The 23510-nt window shown below is 42.5% G+C and overlaps 1 long non-coding RNA gene across 2 annotated transcripts in view; it reads left to right on the forward strand.

The window, feature by feature from the left end:
- Positions 1 to 23510, forward strand: part of LOC124711568 — an 81518-nt gene that overhangs the window by 14545 nt on the left and 43463 nt on the right. For both annotated transcript variants that reach the window (XR_007005489.1, XR_007005490.1), the window contains exon 2: positions 1263 to 1484. This is a non-coding gene — a long non-coding RNA (uncharacterized LOC124711568). The remainder of the gene's footprint in view (positions 1 to 1262; positions 1485 to 23510) is intronic.

Below are 23510 nucleotides of genomic sequence, written 5' to 3' on the forward strand. Positions count from 1 at the left end.
TGGCACGAGTCAGTTTACAGAATACGTATAAATGATTAGTGTTAGCATTAATGTGAACACATTGTCTTAACATTAATGAGAACACATTATTTTTTTAGTCCTACTCACGCAACCTGATTCAAAACAAGATTTTCCCAGCCTACCAGTTTTTAAATAGTAATTCGTGGGTGGAATAGAAGGAGTTGTCAAAAAAAATGATTTTATGTCTGATTTAAAATTTAGTTTGCTACTTGTTACTTATGTTATTGGGCAAATGGACAAAGATTTTTGTTATTGCACATTGAACTCCTTTATGAATCGTCGACAGCGTTAATAATGGGTAATAAAGGTCATTTTTTCCCTCTAGTTTTGTATGTATCGACATCACTGTCCTTTTCAAACTGTGATGGATTATTTGTGATGAATTTCATTAGCGGATATATGTATTGTGACGGCGCAGTTAAATTGCCTAGCTCGCTGAAGAGGCGCCTACATGATGTTCGTGGGTGTACACCGCATATTATTCTTATTGCTCGCTTTTGCACATGCAGTACTTTCTAAGTGATGAGTTACACAAGAAAATTTTCCGTAAGATATTATTAAGTGGAAATATGCAAAATACATAAGGAGATTAATTCGTTTCTTTCCAAGAGTAGCAATTATATGAAGAGCAAAAGTAACTGAACTTAATTGTTTGAGAAGCTCAGTTATATGCTTTTTCCAGTTCAAGATTTCATCAATACATACACTCAAAATTTGAAGCATTCTACCCTTTTTATTGAGTCCTGTTCAGTTAATGGTATGACTCTATTTGTTGTATAGAATTGAATGTAGTGTGTTTTCTCAAGATTTAGGGTGAGTCCATTTCCTGAGAACCACTTAATAATTCTTGCGAAAATATCATTGCAACCTCTCTTATTTCTTTCTTTCTAATGGGATTTATTATAACACTAGTATTGTCTGCAGAAATTACCAATTCAGATTGTTGTATGTTATGTGGAAGGTCATTCACATATGTAGAGAAAGGAGTGGACCCAGAATTGAACCTTGTGGGGCACACTTTGTGATTTCTCCCCAGTCACTCAATTTTTTTACCTTTACTACACTGTTGGGATTATTCAGCACAACTTTTTGCATTCTGTTTGTTAAGCATGATTCGCGCCAGCTGCGTGAAAAGCCATTCTAAACTTCGTTCCTTCTTTTCCCAACGGCGCTACTGTTCCACCTCTTATGGCCTGCATGTCGATGGGACGTTAAACTCTTTGTTCCCGCCCTCCTCGCAGCCTGCAGTGTGGTATAACAGTGGGTTACGCCGACCCGTTGTGTAAGCCAGCCTGCGTCACCGAGGTAAGGCGACGCCCCCACGTCGTCACAGCGGCTGGCAGCGTTCTGCGTGCTCGCGAATACCGGCGCACAAATAGCGGCCGCAGCTGGCGCGGCCTTGGACGGGCTGTGGGGCGTCTCCGCCAGCGCACAATACCGGCTCCACACACGACAGTGGAAAGGTAAGAAAACAAAATGCGAGCCGATACTGAAATTTAGGAATCGAGTTCTCAATCGGTTATTTTAAGTTGTACCAGCTCTTTCCAGAATGGTAATCACTCCACAAAAAAAAATTAGTCATCGACAGGGCGCCTCTAGCCTTGATAATGGTTTCAATTTGGGGAGGAAAAAAGTCCACAGCTTTCTTCAGTTATGTCATATCCAGCTGAGGCCATTAACGGATGACTGGATCACGTAAGCTACCAAGTTGCAAGGCTGCTGATTGCTTCAAATACACTACGCAACACAGTTAAACGATCACTTTTTCGAAACGCCGTAATTGTCTCCCATTGCGACGTTTAAGTATGAAATTTGGCTCACAGCTGTCTACACACTTCCTCGGTTATGATACAAAAGCATGACGACTTCGACTTTACCCTCGGGCTCGGCGACGCTTCAAACAGCAAGTTGTCGATATATCCGATAGGAAGCCGACAGCTCAGAAGTTCATGTGAGATGTAAGGTAGGTCAATGGAGTCACATTTGCATCTAATTTCACCACAATTCTGCCCAACGCCAACGTGGACGTGATGGAGGTCAGAACCGCGATGCACAATGTCAAAATCAAGTGGTTTTCTTATGGGTATCCGAGGAATATATTTTACACACCGCCGCTCAGAATTGACACGAAAAGGCCTTAGGGAGTGGCATAAGTGGAATCAAGAAAACACCCCTTTCCTTGGGACGTTGATTCCAATACATTTCGAGGTCAGAAAAGACAGGTCACAGTGTGATGAGCAACAGCACGATGTTCTTGATAGCCTCTGTCACTACTGACATCGCTTGGAAGGCCCAGCCATTCTCTAAGGACATCCTAGGCCAGCAACCCCACTGAATATCATCGAATCCCTTTGCAGTGCAGTGCAACTTCAGTTTTTGCTCTGGTGTACAGGGTGGAATCACTACAGACGCAAAGCCATTCGACGAAATTTGAAAGAGATCTCTAGCAGCAAAAGGTGCTCATACTTTTTCAGCCCTTCTGTTTGACGCCCTCTTGTGGCGTGCTCAAGGAGGGTTGTGACATCTCTACGTGCGCAAATAAAAATGCAGAAGCTCCCTCTTAGACCACCTATTCGGCAACATCCTCGGTGCCACCCACCTGCCTTTGTTGAGAACTTTAAAAATGTACATGTACAGAGTTAAATTTGATGAGAGTCGCGAACTCCTGCAGGTAGGCTACACTGCTGCTCTTGTGCTTACTAGTAGGCACGTCGAATTGGAGGGGTATCAAGGGGTCAACTGTTTCCAGCGCCTAGGGCTACGTTGTGATTTGTCTCTGAACAGGTAATCAGAAAAGGAGGGTGGGTCGCACTGAGGGTGTTGCCAAACTGGGGCGTCTTGGCGTACCCTTTGCCATTTTACTTATGCGTTTATTAGTGTCACATCCATCTGTGCTTACACCACAGGAAGGTGCGAAACAGGTGGGCTGAAAAAGCATGAGCACCCTTTGCTCCTTGAGATCACGTTCTAATTTCGTTGAATGATTTTGAACAGATCCATAGTGGTTCCACCCTGTACAGCGAGCATAAACTGCAGTCGCACTACATACCAAAGGGTTACGATCAGGTTCAGTGGGTTTTCTGGTCCGCAGTGTCCTTAGAGAAGGATTTAACCGTGGGTAAGGGGGTGTATGACGACCTTCCCATCGCGTGACGCGTCCACGGTAGCATTGGGCAGATTTGAGATGAAATTTGTGCCAAAGTGATATCATTAATCCATCTTATTCCTCACATGAACTTCTGAGCTCTGCCTTTTTAGGGTTCCGCGCCTCAATCTGTAAAAAAAAAAGGACCCCTTACGGAAAAAATCTGCAATTTCCTAATCTGTAATTATGTAACACGAAAAAATATTTTTTTGGCTTTTCTTTATCTGTCTGTCTGTTTGTCTGTCTGTGTGTTAAGAATCCTTTTTCTCTAGAGCGATTTGTCGTATCAAGTTCAAATTTATCTCACATACTAAGATCGACGGTCGCTTTACGGCTTAAAAATATTAAGCTTCTAAGTGAATGCAATCAAAAGATGCGGCTACTTGCGTAACGTATTTTCATACTCGAAAACTCACTCATCAAAACCTATAGGGTGCTTCCCGTTGACACTGAATCATGAAATGTGACAAGAAACAAGGTTTCACAGTATAAGTAAAGGGAAAATCCGAAATTGATAATTTGTAATTATATCACACGAAAACGTATCTCTTTTGTCATTTGTTATCCGACTTCAACTTGAAATTAAAACATTCTCGGAAGTCTTGGAATCCCTGGGATCTATATCTTGTCAGTACCAGTGTCGATAACAAGCAAAAATCGCCAGTATCCTCGATTCCCGAAGTCGATGAAATATCTGTATACGTGATTAAATTTGTACGGAACCGTCAGTGCGCGAGTCCTACAAGCACCTGGCCAATTTTTACTTTCCATCTTGTCGACAAATTTATGTATGAAGAGCCCCCAAGCCCGAGGATGACATCGCAGGGCGCTACGCTTTTGCACTATCACAGAGGAAGGCTGTAGGCACCTTTGAGAAATATTGCAAACTTCAAAATTCAATTACGGCTTTACGAAAAACAGTCACTTTAATTGTGTTGTGCAGTGCCAGATACTTTCTGCTAACAGAAACGAATACCAGAACCGGATGAGCAGAGACTCACCAGATGCTGACCCTGCATAGCGGTAAAAATCCAGAGGGGAAACTGGAAGTAGATAAATCGGACCCTCTATTTAATTTTTTCTGTGCATATTATTACGTGACCATTTAGGAACCACCTATAATGGTGTTCCTGTAGCACTGAATATTTACAGGTACAAGCAAACAGACAAAATACCGTTATCCACTGTACATCATTTCGTAGTGCTCTGAGTCATAATCATTCGAACTACCCCAACAAACGACAGTGTTGGGTCGGATGGAATGAAATTAATTAGTCCAACGCTTATTAGCCGAAAAATTTCATGTACTTTCTTATACTCCAGTACATTTGAAAGCCTGCAGACCTAGTGCCACAGTATTCCAGCGAGACTAGTCTACGTGAAATAATCTTGAAATAAATAACTAAACTAATACTTAACTTTCAGAAAAATATAAATTCTGAAATATAAGTTTGTTGAAGAACACGAGCTGCAAATGCTAAACACTGCATGTGAAGTACAGCAGTATGTGATTAATCTGAAAATATTCCAACACAAAATATAAGGAAAACACAAAAAATTATCATCTCTTCCCCAGAAGACCTCATGCCAATATCGTGTAACCTCGCCTCTCACCTTAAAAAAATGCCTCAATTTTGCGAGGAAGACAGCCCAACATCGCTTTCATATACGTCGTAACCAACTGAAGCCACACGTTGATGAGCCGGCCGCTGTGGCCGATCGGTTCTAGGTGCTACAGTCTGGAACCGCGCGACCGCTACGGTCGCAGGTTCGAATCCTGCCTCCGGCATGGATGTGTGTGATGTCCTTAGGTCAGTTAGGTTTAAGTAGTTCTGAATCTAGGGGACTGATGACCTCAGACGTTAAGTCCCATAGTGCTTAGAGCCATTTTGAACCACCCGTTGATGGAGTAGATCCTGCAGATTTACCAGACTCTGGGGATGCAGATAACTATGTTTTACCCGTTGCTATAAATAGTCACAGATATTTTGTACAGGGTAAGGGTCGGGTGATTTAGAGGTCCAGTCGAAATACGATAGTATGCTTGAGTGTTCGTCAAACCAGGAGATTATGCTGCAGTCCTGTAACATGACTACCGTCATCTTGGAAGACGGGGACGTCGACAGCACACACATCACGAAGACTTGGAAGAAGGGGTAACACTTGGTCCCCCAGAATGTTGATCTAAACATACTGGTTTATGTCACAATAACCAGAGGAGTGAGCGAAATGGTACGACCTCCACTCCCGCAACCTACACACACACACACACACACACACACACACACACACACACACACAAAATAAAGCAGAACAACTTCCAGCCTCAACTACATCTTTCACACACTTCCTTATTGGGTCGTCAGTGAATTAGACGCTTGCATCATTTGAAAGGGACAAAATCTCGGCTCTTTGGTCCACACTACTCGTCTCCTGTCAGTTATTGTCCAGATTCTGTGTCGTTTAGTATATTAAAGAAATGATGTTATATGTGCCGTTGCCCGAAATGGCTCTGTAAGAGGTACCCGACTCCGAATTCCATCACATGCGATATTCGATCGGAAACTGGTTGCTTGGACCTGCATTCACTTACAGCAGAAAAGGTGCGACTCTCGTCTCTTGCCCCTGTCGGTTAGAATCTGCTAGAGATAACTGTTCTTATGCCGTGTTACATGGTAGCGAGTGCTACACTGTTCCCTGTAGGGCAATCAGACAACTTCATTCACGATGTGGTCCTGGGTAACGTGATAACTCCTTTCTGCCATTCTGTCATGACTCCACGTCGACTGATAATACTGCGCTAATTCCATACAATAGACTGGCACAAGCACACCAATTCACTGCCGTGACTTATATCAATAGTGGAGGTCCCATGACCAACTAGTACCAGTTCTACGGGGTGTTCAAAAAGTCTCTCCACAGTGGTATATGATTGTTAGCCGCGCGAACCGTATGCCTAAGTGAATATACCGAAATGAAACTCAGTGAAATACAAGTTATTAATTTATTGAATATTCATTTTTACTCACAAATTTTCACATTAAATGTTGAAAGTGTCCCCCCCCCCCCCCCCCCCTCTGTTGTAGAATACGAATTCAATTCGTCTAATCATGTTTCCAAACACAAGCTGTAACATTTCTTCTGCAACAGAAGCAGCGAAAGTGGATACTGCAGTTTTCAATTCATCGATGGATTTTGGACGGTTTTTATAGACAGTTGCTTTCGCTGCAGCCCGGAAGGAAAAGTCAGGTGGTGTTAGGACAGGCGATCGTGGAGGCCAAAGTCCTGTGACATTATGCGATCACCAAAAACATTAGCAAGCAGTGACATTGAAACGCGAGCTGTATGAGCGGTTGCACCATCTTGTTGAAAATAACTGTTCAGTATTTCACTTAACACAAGTTTTCCTATGAATGGGTACAGAATATCACTGCCGTATCGTTGTGCGTTTATTGTTTCGCTGAAAAATATGGGACCCACAATCCGACGTCTAGAAATTGCAATCGAAACTCCTATTTTCACAGAATGAAGTGGCTCCTCATGAATACACAATGGCTTCGCAGTACTGCACATACGAGAATTTTGCGAGTTCATGTACCCGGATAAATGAACCACGCCTAATTAGTGAAAAACGTTTCCTTAAGAATATCCCTTCCATTTTTTGAACGAAATTTTTGAACCATTGACGATAATACAGTCTCTTGCCATGATCAGTATTTTTCAGTTCTTGCACGACTGTCACTTTGTATGAGAAAAGTTCTAATTTTTTCCTTACAGCTGTGTGGGCCGTTCCGACACTAACATCGATTTCCTGGGCGAGTTTTCTTACTGACTTGTTCGGACTCATGGAGATTTTAACGGAAATATCGAGTAGTTTATCCTGAGACAAAACGCTAGGACGACCACTTCTCGGTGCATCTGTCACTGAACCCGTACTTCCAAATTCGTTAATGAAATCTCGCACAGTATCGCGATGTGGGAGTGATGTCTCCGGGAAAAATTAAATTAAATGTTTGAGGAAGTGAAACTGTGTATTTACCTCCAGCTTTGAACACTTTTTCGACTAAAAACACACGTTCTTCAATGGTTAGCATTTTAACAGTGACAAAACGAAACAAACGAACAAAGGAACTAAACTTGAACGTTCACGTCAACACGTAACGATACTCACCAACGATACGACTGACGCTGGCTGAGATAAACGGAACAGTGGAATGATGGGAGAGTCCACTTGAAGGGATGTAACCCAGGCAGGCGAACAATCATACGGCACTGGCGGCTAACAATCGTACGGCACTGCGGAGAGACGTTTTGAACACCCCGTATATCATATACAGCGCACCAAAGCGAGCAGGTTGCTCTTTTAAGGGAGTGTCTAATATTTTGGCCGGTGAACATATAAAATATGAGAGACAGTCTACTGAAAACCGAACAGCCGCCTCATTGAGCCATGGAATGGTTTCATTCAAAGGTTATCACCACACGCGTTAAGACTGTAAGTAGGCTGTTTAGGTTTTTATGTTGGTAACGTCACGTAGCGCTCTGTATGAAAATCACTGGCTGTGCTGTGTGCAGTCTGTGGCTGGTTGGCAGTGTTCAAAATGGTTCAAATAGCTCTGAGAACTATTGGACTTAACATCTGAGGTCATCAGTCCCCTAGAACTTAGAACTACTTATACCTAACTAACCCAAGGACATCACACACATCCATGCCCGAGGCAGGATTCGAACCTGCGACTGTAGCAGCAGCGCGGTTCCGGACTGAAGCGCCTAGAACCACTCGGCCACCGCGGCCGGCTGGCATTGTTGGAATATTCGCTATTGTAGTATTGGGCAGTTGGATGTGAACAGCACGTAGCGTTGCGCAGTTGGAGGTGAGCCGCCAGCAGTGGTGGATGTGGGAAGAGAGATGGCAGAGTTTTGAGAGCGGACGATCTGAACGTGTGTCCGTCATAAAAACGAAATTTGTGAGACTGGATGTCATGAACTGATATATATATATATATATATATATATATATATATATATATATATATAATGACTTTTGAACAGTATTAAGGTAAATACATTGTTTGTTCTCTACCAAAGTCTTTCATTTGCTAACTATGCCTATTAGTAGTTAGTGACTTCAGTAGTTAGAATCTTTTATTTAGCTGGCAGTATTGGCCCTCCCTGTATTGCAGTAGTTCGAGTAACGAAGATTTTTGTGAGGTAAGTGATTCATGAAAGGTATAGGTTATTGTTAGTCAGGGCTATTCTTTTGTAGGAATTATTGAAAGTCAGATTGCGTTGCGCTAAAAATATTGTGTGTCAGTTCAGAGTTGATCAGAGTAAGTAAAGAGAGAAATGTCTGAGTACGTTCAGGTCTGCTCAGCTAATTGAAAATCAAATAACATAAGAGGTGTATCAGCACAGTAATTCATTAATTTTTCTAAGGGGATGTTTCAAGACATTTACCCCAATGGGAGATGAGACGATCAGTTCCTGCTTCCCCTGGAGTCGAGGGCCTGGCCCACACTGGCAGTCGGACGAAGGCTACGCTTCAGCGATTTGGGTCGGAAACTCTGAAACATCCACCGTACAGCCGGGATCTTTGAGTGTGTCATTTTCACATCTTTGGCGACCTGAGCAAAGACATGCGTGGAGGTCGGTTTCAGACGGACGAGGAAGTGCAAGAGTGGATGCGGTTGTGGATCCCTCAGCGGCCGACCGCGTCCTACGAAACAGGAATTGGTAGTCTCGTCTCCCAGTGAGATAAATTTATTTATTTATTGATTTATTTAACCCGGCAAGATTAGGGCCATCAGACCCTCTCTTACATCTAACCAGGCATTCTACTTATTTTACGTTCATATGTTTTGGTAGGCATGTTAAACTACATCTAGTACAAAAACTGAAATAAACAATTACAAAGGCACACTTGAAAAAATACATACATATAGAGTTTATATTCGTAGGTGATAAGTACTGTTATAATTAGACAGTATGAAAGAGACAGATTTTAGACAGGAGTGCTAGCAGCAGGGAGACTGATGGTGAAGGGAGGAGAAGAATAGAGACATGATGTAACATAATCAAGGAAACACAAAGGAAAAGAAGATTGCATGGTTAATAGAGATAGATGAAGAGGAAGAAGAGAAAGGAGCAAGATAGGAGACACTAGCTTTGCTATTTGACAGAAGAGAGGATTGGCCTTGTACATTAATTTTGTAGAAAACGCTATGAAAACGATAGTAGGAAATGCTTCAACTTCTTCTTAAAAACAGCAGGGGATTGAATTTTGCGCAAGGTAAAGGGCAGTTTGTTCCAGAGGCGGACAGCGGTAACTGAGGAGTTTGCAAAAATTTTTGTTTTGTGAGTGGGCACAGTTAGGATACCAAATAAGAACGACCTCGTGTTTCCATTATGACGGTATGAAACGTGTTTAATCTCTGAAGCAAAACACTGGGGTGCTTGCGCGACGAGGAGTCGGTGAAGTAGACATAGAGTGTGGTAGTCACGCAATTTGTCCGGCCGCAGCCACCCTAGCTGGGAGTATGAAGCACTAACATGATCATATCGGCGAATGTTGCAGGTGTAACGCACACAGGCATTCATAGTTAGTTCTAGCCGTCGGTTGTTTTCACTACTCATGCCTTGTTGAATTAGTCTTAACGCATGTGGTGATCACTTTTGAATAGGAACATTCCACGGTCCAGCAGTGGCGGGTGTTCGGTTTTCATTTGACTGCCCCCTATAATCAGGTTTCATAAGTGAAAGGAAAATTCAGTCGATACGATGTCGGCTATTAGTTCTCTCCCAATCTCGAAGTTAGAATGAGATTTTTGGTACATTCAGCAGTAAAAAATGCGCCCGGTAATAAGATTTCCACCGTGAAACCATTTACCAGCCGTGCCAGCAAATTGCAGAGTTTCCGGTGCCTTTGTGCGAATTTCCGGGAACGGGGAACGCGGCCGACGCCCCGCGGCATTGAGCGAGTGGGCGGGCGTTTTCCACTCTGCGCCACGCCGGGCCCGCGGAACGGACACAGGGACAAGCACTTCCCGCCTACGCTGCTCTTCCGCGCCGCTGCCCGCAGGCTTCATTCAGGCGACTCTGCCGCCTCTGAACACCTCCGCCCCGCTGCTGCTGGGATGCAACCGTCGTGGGAAAGCCGGGTGTCGGCTTGCTACTGCGCCACTTGGCGAGAGCGTGTGCTGCCGGTACATCTGGGGTTGGACTGATACGAGGGCCAGTTCCGTGATTTACCAATTAGCGCCGCTGGCTACAAACGCGGAGGTCCCTGTTTGATTTGGGGTGACCACTTCAGATTTTCCTAGCGTGGAATCTGTTAATTTTGGACTGTCACCATTGTTATAAGCAATTTATTTAATGGTGTTTAATCCATCAGTTTGATCAGTAAAATAAACCCCACACAGCCATCCACAAAGACAAACCAACACTAAATAACACCACATCCCACCTAGCAGAAAAAATATGCGAGCATTTCATTTTTAGCAAAACTATCAATTAACGTAGCAAACTTTTCCAACAAATGTCAGAATCAGTTTTCACACAAATAACAAAATAAAAAGACAAAGCCATCCACAGTATCAGAAATAACAGTGCGCCATACAGTCGATCAGGAATATAGAAACTTAGCTCTAATTCTAGTTCACCTACAGCTATCTACAGCAACATCAAGGTGTCACAATGCAGAACTCGTTAGGTTCGACACTGACAAGCTAAATGATGAAAGCTTTAGAAGAAGGTACAGAATAGAAATTTAAAATAGATTTGATGCTCTCAGGACACACGAAGATCAAGACGAGGATGTAAGCCGGCCGGAGTGGCCGAGCGGTTAATGGCGCTACAGTCTGGAACCGCACGACCGCTACGGTCGCAGGTTCGAATCCTGCCTCGGGCATGGATGTGTGTGACGTCCTTAGGTTAGTTAGGTTTAAGTAGTTCTAAGTTCTAGGGGACTTATGACCACAGCAGTTGAGTCCCATAGAGCTCAGAGCCATTTGAACCATTTGAACGAGGATGTAAATAAACAGTTGATCACTGTGAGGAATGATATCAAAGAGGCAGCGAAGGTCACAACAGGTACAATTAAGAATAACAGGAGGAAACCGTGGTTTGATGAGGAATGCAAGAAATTGGTAGAGGAAAGGAGAAAAGCGCGAATAGATTGGGATAGAATGGGAGACAGAAAACGAGAGGTTCTTGAACATGAGAAGGGAAGTTGGTCGTAGGCTACGGGCAAAGAAGAGGGATTATTTGAACAACCAAATTAAAAAAATGGAAACAAACAGTAAAACAAAAAACATTAGGGAACTTTACCTAGACATAAATGGGTATAGGAAGGGCTTCAAGGCTAGGACAAATGCACTTCGAGGGGATGCCGGGGGAATACTGACAGACCCCAGTGCTATATTAAGTAAATGGAGGGCGTATTTTGGGCATCTATTAAATGTACACCAGGAAGCAGGAAATGAGCAGGCGTACGAAATACATACAGCAGAACCCCAGATACCTGAGCCAACGTTAAAGGAAGTAAGAGATGCAATCAAAAAATTGAAAGACCATAAAGCACCAGGATCAGATTGCATAACTGCAGAATTAGTTAAAAATGGGGGACAGAAATTGGTGGAAGTAGTTCGCAAAGTGATAACTAAAGTATGGAACTCAGAGATGATACCTGAAGAGTGGCAGGACTCGATTCTGATCCCAATTTTTAAGAAGGGCGACAAAATGGATTGTAGTAATTATAGAGAGATATCACTATTACCAGTATGTTCCAAAATTTTCTCGAATATTCTGCTAAGCAGGCTTACACCATATGCAGATGAAATTGTGGGGGATTACCAAGCTGGCTTTCGGAGGAACAGATCAACTATAGACCAAATATTCACCCTGCGTCAAATTTTGGAAAAGAAATGGGAATACAATAAACCAGTTCATAATCTTCTCATGTATTTTACAAAAGCATATGATTCAGTATTGCAATCAAAATCGTACAGAATTCTTTTGGAACTCGGAATACCAAAGAAGTATGTTAGACTTATAGGAGCGAGTTTGAAAAACACAAAAGGTAGAGTACGCGTGGGGAAATTGGAGTCAGAAGAATTTGTCTCCGCTACTTATTAATTTAGTCCTAGAATATATTGTACGAATGGCAGCAGATAATTCAGAGAGTGTGGAGTTAAATGAAATATTAAGATATTAGGATACGCAGATGATCTAAACATCAATAGCGATAGGAAATAATCTGTAACAGCAAATGCGAATGCGTTAATCAAGGCTAGTGAAGATGTAGGTCTAAGGATAAGTGAAGACAAAACTAAATACCTGGTTACTACTAGAATGCCAACAGCGGTAGATCAGGAAATGTTAAGAGTTGTAGACATGCAGTTTGAAAAAGTGAACACATTTAAGTATGTAGGCGCGGGCATCACTTCGAGAAATGAGATTGAATCCGAACTGAAGAAGAGATTACGGGCGGGAAATGCGTCCTTCTTCTCACTGAATAGATTACTTTCATCACGGATACTGTCTAGGAATTTAAAGATTATAATAGACTAAACTATTACTCTACCAGTTATGCTGTATGGGTGTGAGACTAGGTCTCTCACTGTGCAAAATGAAAAGCCGTTTCGAGTATTTGAAAACAAAATTTTGAGGAAAATTTTCGGAGCAAAAAGGGATGACAGCGGAGAGTGGCGAAACTGCATAACGAAGAGGTTCACGAACTCTGTTCAAGCCCCGACGTAATCAGTATTATTAAATCACGTAGGCTGCGATGGGCGGGTCACGTAGCTCGAATGGATGAGGGCAGGGCAGCGCGCAGGGTACTGGTAGGGCACCTAGAAGGAAAACGTCCTGGAAGGAAATAGCCCAAGACAGGGACAGATGGCGAAAATACGTTGCTGCGGTAATGGACTCGCGGGTCCGGTATGACCAGTGAGTGAGTGTGAGCTGTAATTCATGTTCTAACATATTCATTGGCCAAACAGGAACAAACTTAAATATAAGTGTCCGGTAACACATGGGTCCTACTCGTTTAATAAATTCAGCGACTCCACATGTGCACTACATGTAGCAGAAGGTGAACATAAAGTGATAGATATAGCTCACAACTTACAAATACTCCACTTGACCAACAAAGGAAAAAGAATGAACTTACCTGAAGAAACTGAAATTTATTCTCAGAAATGTGCACCCGCAAATGGCATCCTAAATCACCAAACAGAGTTACCCAGCAAAATTTTTCTAAGGAATTTCCATAATTTGCTCATACAACAGCAATGTACACTCATGAAAAAGCACAATCAATCGTGAGCCTGTCGTTTGCAAGTAGTAGTTCCACATCACGTAAGTCTGTTTCTGCCTTTATTTTTTGCAAATGTCACTTCTACTGTGAGTAAAACACGTAATTTAATTCTTCTATATAAAATGTACTATGTTATTTTTTTAATGTTCAATATAACCTAAGTAAACAGTAGCCACTGCACTTATTTATTTAACCATACAAGCACTCAGCACATTCATTTAAACAATTTCATCTTTACTTTTTAGTCATACGGAATTTTAAACTATAAATAGCACATTCAGAACCTATATGTAAAATATAACTTTGACCTAGATATAACTTTCCAGTGTTACCATAGATGTCAGTTGGCAACATGGTGGATACTGCGCTGTCTTTGTGCAAGACGCAAGTTAAAAAGTCTTTGGGGTGAAAAATAGGCAAAAGTATTACGTGACGGTCATAACAAAAACAAAAACGTTTTTAGGAAAGCAATGCAACCGACAAATTTTAAAGAATTAATTAATAATTACCGGATAACACCTCACATTTGAAGAGAATAGAACTTATGTAATGAAATTTACTGCCAAAAATACTTGATATTTAATGGAATCTTATGCTATTTCAAAATAAGTTTTATAGAATCATCCAAGTCGATTTTTCTCAAATATTGCATTTTTGCGTTGTATCACTTTTTTTACTGGGGTGCGAACATTTTTTTCCTTAAAAACTCTCCGTCACCATAGTGAGCATTTGTCACAGTTTTTTTCTCCAATCTGACACAATTTATTAATCAGATCAACACATAACTCAACTGGCAAATGAAATAATCTGTTAAAAATCAAGGAAAGAGGCACTTTACACTGAAGCGCCATAGAAACTGGTATAGGCATGTGTATTCAAATACAGAGATACGTAAACAGGCAGAATACGGCGCTGCGGTCTGCAAGACAACAAGTGTCTGGCACAGTTGTTAGATTGGTTGCTGCTGCTACAATGGCAGGTTATCAAGATTTAAGTGAGTTTGAACGTGGTGCTGCAGTCGGCGCAATAGCGATGGGACACGGCGTCTCCGAGGCAGCGATGAGGTGAGGATTTTCCTGAACGACCATTTCACGAGCGCACCGTGAATATCAGGAATCCGGTAAAACATCAATCTCCTGCATCGCTGCGGTCGGAAAAAGATCCTGCAAGAACGGGACCAACGACGACTGAAGAGAATCGTGCAACATGACAGAATTGCAGCCCTTTCGCAAATTGCTGCAGATTTCGATGCTGGGCATCAACAAGTGTCAGCGTGCGAACCATTTAACAAAACATCATCGTTACGGGCTTTCGGAGTCGGAGGCCCACTGGTGTACCCGTGATGACTGCACAACACAAAGCGTTTACACCTCCCCCTGGGCACGTCAACACCGACATTCGACTGTTGATGACTGGAAATATGTTGCACTGTCGGACGAGTCTCGTTTCAAATTGTATCGAGCGAATGGACGAGTATGGGAGACAACCTCATGAATCCGTGGACCTAGCATGTCAACATGGACTGTTCAAGCTCATGGAGGTTCTGATGTGGTGTGGGGCGCGTCCAGGTGGAGTGATATGGGGCCCCTGATATGTCTAAATATGACTCTGACAGGTGACATGTACGTTAGCTCCTTGTCTGATCACCTGCATCCATTCGTGTCCATTGTGCATTCCGACGGACTTGGGCAATTCCAGCAGGACAATGCGACACCCCACACGTCCAGAATTGCTACAGAGTGTCTCCAGGAACACTCTTCTCGGTTTAAACACCTCCGCTGGCCATCTAATTCGCCAAACATGAACATTATTGAGCATATCTGGGATTCCTTGCAGCGTGCTGTTCAGAAGAGATCTCCACCCCCTCACACTCTTGTGGATTTATGGACAGTCCCGCAGGCTTCATGGTGCCAGTTCCTTCCAACACTCCTTCAAACATTTTGCGACACTTCTGCGTGCTCGCGGGGGCCCTACACGATATGAGGCAGGTGTACCAGTTTCTTCGGTTCTTCAGTGTAATATATCTAGCAAAAAAAAATTTTGTGAACAATATGTAATGATGTAACCACAATTCTAGGTTCCAATCGTACGAGAAGGCATCATTTCAGGTCCTTGAAACGTGTCTTTGTTTTAAAGAAGTTAACTTTAGGGCACCAGAGCATTGTTGGTTACTATCACTGGCGTAGCTCATGTTACTAAAATTCAGATCCGTATATGCGTTCGGCCATAATGATGTGTAACGCTAACAGCGACAACAAAGGTGCGCTTTGTATGCCCTTTGCAAGTCTTCGCTCTCCCTCTTTCCGGTCACCAGTTTCAACGCCTGACTAGCAACCAGTGTTGGTTTCGTCGCTCCGAGCAGCGACCAGTGACGGCGGAACCATACTGTAAATAACATAATTTCCGACATCAAAGCTTCAATTCAACTCGACTGCTACCCCACTGTGAACTACTTTCATTAGTCAAGCAAACATCAAAATGTACGTTCGAAGAGAATAATAACTGTCAGCAACTGGCTTATTTTCAATGCCTTTGCTCGTGATTGCAGTGGAGGGAGGAGCGGCGAAGTCAGTAAGTTCATATACGGAAAAACCTGTCTTTCCTTTCACAAAGTTATCGGGTAATTAACTACCAAATTGCGGAAATTTATAAGGTGCTAAAAAGAGTTATAAAGAGAGAATAGGGTAGGGGTTGTGAAAGCGAACAAGACGTGCCGCGCAACCATACTGAGTAGAAGTCAACATCTGTGAACAACTGATCGTAACAATCTTTGAGACCTTGGTAATCATTTACAAAACGCTAGGAATTTTCGAGAAGATGAGTCAATCATTTCTTCGAAGATGCCGAGTTTCTATCGACGCTACAGTTAGAAATTTTCTATAAAAGTATTTGACAGAATAAGAGGATTAAAAGTTTGATTTTTGTTCTCGCTCCCTCCAGTGTCTCGGTTGATAACTACTGATCTACCTTTTACTATAAAAGTTCGTTCATACTCTCCGTATATTAGAAAAATTAAAACACGTGACCTTTATATGTCATTAAAAATATCGCACCGTACAGTTCCACATGTCGCCTATGTTATTCTACTGCTGTTTCTATTGTGCAACTTACTATCTTAATAAATTTTATTGACATTGCGGTGCTCCTAGCGTGGTTTTTAATAGTCATGGTTTAACCAGAAAAAAATTATAGGAAAATCGCCCATAACAAATATTAATTTTGCCTAACTTGGACTTTACAATTAAAACAATTACACTGGGAAGATTTAACTAGCAACTGCGCACTTCAAAATGGGCGATCAAAAAGTTACCGTGCAATCCAGAATCGACTTGTCAATCAGACAAAATCACCCTGAGCGTTGAGGCAGTCATCCTACCCGTTTGGTGAAACACAGTACCCTGCTGCGTGACGCAGTCCATAACTGCGTGCTGCACATGCTCATCTGGCAGGAAGTCGACTAAGGACTTTTTTAAACGACCAAAGCCGTACTAATAGCACGGGGGGAGATCAGAACTATAGGAGTGTCACCCACTTGAGTTTGCGTAACTCCGACGTTACGACATTCGCGATGTGGCGACGTGCTTTATTATGAACCAGTAACACCCTTTGGTGCACCATTCCAGAAAGGTGGTTTCCGACAGAAATGCTGCCCCATATGGATTCTTCATTCTCCGATCCATATCTGCCAGTATTTGTCCTTCGGCAACCAAGAAAAGAATGACAGCACGTTGGTCCTGTTTGGACGCATTTGGTAATATCGTCACCATAGTTCACATATCCGCATTTATCGCACCCACTGTGGAAAGACACGAAAGGCACTCTAATACCTTGCCTACATGTCGGTACTTACATACGTGCATCGGAGACGCAATACGTTGCATACTCTGCAGCAAAACCCTCAAACGGAAACTTTTGATCTCCCCTAATAACACGTTCAGAAGACAAAGAGGAGTTACAAACGTCTAAACAGACTCGCTTCATAGGCCCTTAAAAATTGCCTACAAATAAAACACAGAAAAACCAAACAGATGATTTTCAGAAGAGTTGGTAACCTCACATCAAAAGACACACTGGCTCTTCAAAATAAAGCCTTAGAAGTGGTACAAAAATATAAATATCCGGAGCTATTCTGCAAACAACATTGACAACATTCAACACCAATGTGAAACAAAGAGCAACAGCGGCAATAAAATCAAGTTACAATAGCCAGCAACCTCAAAATTTCTCAATAAAAACGGCAGTGACGCTATTTAGAACGGCCATAGCACCAACAGCAGCTTTTGGGATCCACATAATATGGGACAAACGAAAAGTCAACGATCTCGTAACATTAGAGAAATTCAAATCCCGCTACATGAAAAGAATCATGGTCACCTGGAAGACAGTCCTTGAAGGCTGACATATCTTAACGAAAGAAACCTTCTTCATAGAAGATGTCAGAATGCAGATGCTCCTGCCAAACACCAGACCCCACGAAAGTATATGCCAGATAGCCCAAAAAAACACACCTCTATCTGGAACGACTTCTACTGAACCGACGCCATAATTGTGGAAGAATGGAAAAAGGCAAACTACTTACTGAGACATGTAGTAATACGGTACGTAACACATGGTTTTCATCACAAGTCCAGCCAAAACAAGAGATTTCACCAACTGAATGAAGACAGCGTGTGTGAACTGTGCAACGAACGCTGTGAAAGATATTAGGCAAAAACTATAATAAAAGACAAATCAATAATAAAAGTAGGACTACAGCAATGTAACTCAGTTATGCATTCGCCCATGTGCGCATTTTCATTAATAAATAAATTACAGTTGTTGCTACATCTGATTTGTCCCTTTTGATGATACATATATGTCGCTTAAGCACACAAAACTGCTAACATCCTCAAGAGAAGCAAAAGAGTCTTACTAGAACTTGGCACACTGCAGATTTGGGAGTCTGTGGCTACAGCTCTATTTATTGTTTAGGGGAAATTGTAAAACATTATCTTCACTTCAGTTTCACTTTGTAGAAGTGTAGTAACTTCTTTGGTAAATGTGATGGTAACAGATCTTAATTTATATGTAAAAACAGAAACGAAATCGAAGAGCTCACATCGATCGAGTGCTATAGAAATTATGGGGATTAATGTCATTCCAGAAATGATATTATTTGAAAATTTTATGTATTTCTTTGTGACCATTAGCTAAGCATAGTAATAAAATAGCAATGACAATATAGTGAAAAAAAGGATTTCTGATGAATGACCGTGTAATGATTAACACTTCAGGAAGTGGTACGCACAAAGCTAAATAGGACAATTTATTACAGGCAACTGCACTTAGTTTGCGCAGGAAACCACCAAAACGGATGGATCTGCACTCCTGAAAGGAAGACACAACTGAAGTTTATAGCCAGCAGCTAAGAATAATTTCATTGGGTTGCGTGCTGAATTTAAATTCTACACCTGTGCTGCTAGTGATGGCGGCAATGGAGCGGCGAATTTTGTCCGGGCGTTATAGTCCCGTTATAGTCCTTGAACTTTCAAGGTTCCTTCTCGTCTGTAATTCAGATACGGTGCTGCCTACTGCAGATTTATGCGATCTCACCCTGACCCAAGGCACGTTAGAAATAGGAGGTAGCTAACTGCGGTGAGATAGGGCGCTGATGCGAGAAGGAAGGGTGCTGGGAACGGGAATGGTATGGGTGTGAGACAGGCTGTTGTAGGTATGTACATCACTGTTCTCAAATTGTAGTAGGAGAAGAGTGAAAGGCGTATTGACGTCCGTTGCTGGCGTTCCTTTTTGTAGGACTCATGATTTTCTAGATCCAAGAACTTCACTAAGAAGTGATAAGAACTGTCTATTGAGATGTTTTTGCATAACAACTGCAGTTTCTAGTTTATCCATCTTTTTTTAGCTAAGGAAACTAATACGAGCGGTTAGAGAATTCTTCACTTCACGATGTCTTATAAAGATACAACTGTTCACTCTTTGGAGCATATGTACTACGAAATACGGAGGCAGGTATAAATTACAATATGCGAAATGTAAGGAACGAAATTAGAGGACAAAATCAAAGAGCTTGTAACTCGCTCATTATGATAGATATTCTTTAATAGATTGGAGCATCGTTTCAATCGAAATGATGTATAACGAGTCAGTTTACAGGATAAGTGTACATGATTAGTGTTAACATTAATGAATACATTATCATTTCATTCCTACTCATGCAACTACTCGTACACTTAGAAACAAGACCTTTTTTTTCTTTCTTTTCTGGCTACCAGTTTGTAAGGAGTTGTCCAGGGACAAAGATTTTAAATTACATTTAAAGCTTGCTTCGCTGTCTGTCAGACATTTTATCTTATTGGGCAAATGATCAAAATTTTTTATTGCTGCTTATTGAACTCCTCTGTGAGCTACTGACAGCTTTAACAATGGGTAATAAAGATCATTTTTCTCTCTAGTGTTGTAGGTATGTAAATCACTATTCTTCCCAAATTGTAACAGATTATTTACACCTTTACATCCGTCAATTTCGTCTCGGTAAGGAAAGAACGGAGCTAGTTTCCGCGTCATTTGGTTGGAACGACGAGACGTAGATTGTAACTCATTTTAAAAGCAAGCATCCACTAATTACTCAAACTCAATAACCAAGCATCTGCATAGTCTGTTAGGATGTATCGAATGGTAATGTTATAACCAAGGCAGCTAATAAGTACACCAACATTAGAAAAACCTCTGTAGTGGCATGTAGCACTGTCTTCATCCGGGGATTCGACAAAACACCGAGAGCAATGTGGATCTTGCTGTTCCGCGACAGCTCACGAACATTGATCCGAGCAGAATCGCAAGTGAGTGCATCGTCTTGACACAGACCAGGAGAGGGCGGGAACCTAGAGATGGGCCCAAGGGTCGAGTGTCCTCGTGCCCCTGAGTGTTTATCGAGCAGATAGGAACAATGGCGTGATACACGAACGCAGATGCCCCTTCCGTTAAGTAAAAAGTGAACAAATAGGTGAATGTAACCTATCAGCAGGCACTTACGTTGTCCCCGAGGATGGGGAAAACAGAAAGAAACCGACAGTATCTGATTCAAAGATTTTGAGCAAGTCAAACCTAGTAACTATTTATGGGCAACACTAGCATGTGATAAGCAATGGACCAGTCACGTAAAATTATTACTATAAAAGGTAAATGTAAAATACAGATATCTTGGAGGGATTATGAGATTATGCAATCTATTTGTAAATGGAAACGCATTGTATAAAATTTTTTCTTGTTTGCAGTCGTTATAAAGCTGCTATGACAAAAGACATGAAACAAATTCAGAGACATGTAACTATGATAGTAACAGGTAGATTTAATCCATAAAAAAGAATAGCAGCAGAGCTCGGTGAACTTATGTAGGAATGAAACTATACGGTTCCAGAGACCCTTTCAGGGGTCAGTGATCTATGACGTAAACAGGGTGTTACAAAAAGGTACGGCCAAACTTTCAGGAAACATTCCTCACACACAAATAAAGAAAAGATGTTATGTGGACATGTGTCCGGAAACGCTTAATTTCCATGTTAGAACTCATTTTGTTTCGTCATTCCAATGTGATCAAATTGTAAATTTTCACAATCAACATGTGTGGGCTGACGAGAATCCGCACGCAATTGTGCAATCGCGTCATCAACACAGATTTTCTGTGAACGTTTGGGCAGGCATTGTTGGTGATGTCTTGATTGGGCCCCATGTTCTTCCACCTACGCTCAATGGAGCACGTTATCACTATTTCATACGGGATACTCTACCTGTGCTGCTAGAACATGTGCCTTTACAAGTACGACACAACATGTGGTTCATGCACGATGGAGCTCCTGCTCATTTCAGTCTAAGTGTTCGTACGCTGCCGGCCGCTGGTGGCCGAGCGGTTCTGGCGCTACAGTCTGGAACCGCGCGACCGCTACGGTCGCAGGTTCGAATCCTGCCTCGGGCATGGATGTGTGTGTTGTCCTTAGGTTAGTTAGGTTTAAGTAGTTCTAAGTTCTAGGGGACTTATGACCTCAGCAGTTGAGTCCCACAGTGCTCAGAGCCATTTGAACCATTTTTTTGTTCGCACGCTTCTCAACAACAGATTCGGTGACCGATGGATTGGTAGAGGCGGACCAATTCCATGGCCTCCACGCTCTACTGACCTCAACCCTCTTGACTTTCATTTATGGGGGCATTTGAAAGCTCTCGTCTACGCAACCCCAGTACCAAATGTAGAGACTCTTCGTGCTCGTATTGTGGACGGCTGTGATACAATACGCCATTCTCCAGGGCTGCATCAGCTCATCAGGGATTCCATGCGACGGAGGGTGGATGCACGTATCCTCGCTAACGGAGAACATTTTGAACATTTCCTGTAACAAAGTGTTTGAAGTCACGCTGGTGCGTTCTGTTGCTGTGTGTTTCCATTCCACGATTAATGTGATTTGAAGAGAAGTAATAAAATGCGCTCTAACATGGAAAGTAAGCGTTTCCGGACACATGTCCACATAACATATTTTCTTTCTTTGTGTGTGAGGAATGTTTCCTGAAAGTTTGGCCGTACCTTTTCGTAACACCCTGTATATGCAGAGTGATGCGAAAAATGAAAACATGTACCAAGGCCGAATTCAACCCAGATCTGCTGCTCATTCGGCAGATGCGCAAGCCACTACGCCACCCTGTCACAGTGGCTTTGCACAACTGTACGGACTACCCTAGCAAGCTTCCCTCCTCATTCCAAAACCCCATTCACACCTCAGCACTCTCGGTATTTCATCTAAGCTCGAACAGCAATGTAGAGACTCTCCAACTGTGCTGGAAAAGCATCTCAGCCTCGAACGAATATAGCTGCATTTGATTAAAGAACCTATGCCTGGGTTTCAGGCAGGATCCCCGTTTTCGTCCGATGGTGAGCTGCTATTCCAATACAGTTGGAGAGCCTCTACGATGCTATTCGCGTTTAGGGGGAATACGAAGTGGGCTGAGGCGTGAATGAGAATTTGGATCAAGGAGGATGCGTGCTGCGGCAGTGTGTGCAGCTGTGCAAAGCCAATGTGCCAGAGTGGAGTAGTGGTTACAGCATCTGCCTACTGAACAGGAAACCTGGGTTCGAATCTTGGCCTCGGTACAAATTTTCATTCGTTGCTTCAGTTTGCATATATTCATCTTAAATGGGAACCCTTGGACCAGGACGACTTCGTTCTCACGGCAGCCGATCGAGTGTATTTAGAGACCCTGTATTCGAAGAAGATTGTGCGATAATTATTCTGACACTGTTGTACATCCCGCATAGGGTAGCTATAATATTGCTCAAGTCTGTGGGACCAGTAGCAAATAGCACTAACAGGTGATATTGAACGTATACAGAGAAGGGCAACACGAATTATCACAGGTTTGTTTGATCCGTGTCAGAGTGTAACAGTGACACTGAAGGAACTGAAGTGGAAGGCTCTTGAGGATAGACGTAAACTACCGCGAGAAGTCTATTAACAGAGTTTCAAGAACTGGCTTTAAAGGATACTACAGCCTACTGCATATCGCTCACAAAGGGATCGTGAGGATAAGGTTAGAATAATTACTGCACGCAGAGAAGCATTCAAACAATCATTCTCCCGCGTTCCATACGTGAATGGAACGGGAAGAAACCCCAATAACTGGTATAATGGCACGTACACTCTACTATGCATCTCACGGTGCTTTACAGAGTATAGATGTAGATGTAGATTTGGAATGCTTCGTTTAAGTGTCCTTCCTGCCGTCGCTCAGTTACCCTCCCGGGACGTAATGTGTTTACCCCAAATATCTGCGTCTAGTAGTAACTATGTGGAAGTATGCAAAAGTTTTCGGAATGTTTGCGAATCGCGCAAGTGAGGCGGAACTTTGGTACCAGCCCGGTATTCACCTAGTAGCATGTGGGAAACAGCCAAAAAGCCGCATCCACACTGGTTGGCACTCGGCCCTCGTCGTCAATTCCTCCGTCAGATTCAGTCCGAGGCTAGAGCACCTCCCTATCCCGGAAAC

Source organism: Schistocerca piceifrons, chromosome 1 (genome assembly GCF_021461385.2).
Source record: "Schistocerca piceifrons isolate TAMUIC-IGC-003096 chromosome 1, iqSchPice1.1, whole genome shotgun sequence".
NCBI classification, from domain to species: domain Eukaryota; kingdom Metazoa; phylum Arthropoda; class Insecta; order Orthoptera; family Acrididae; genus Schistocerca; species Schistocerca piceifrons.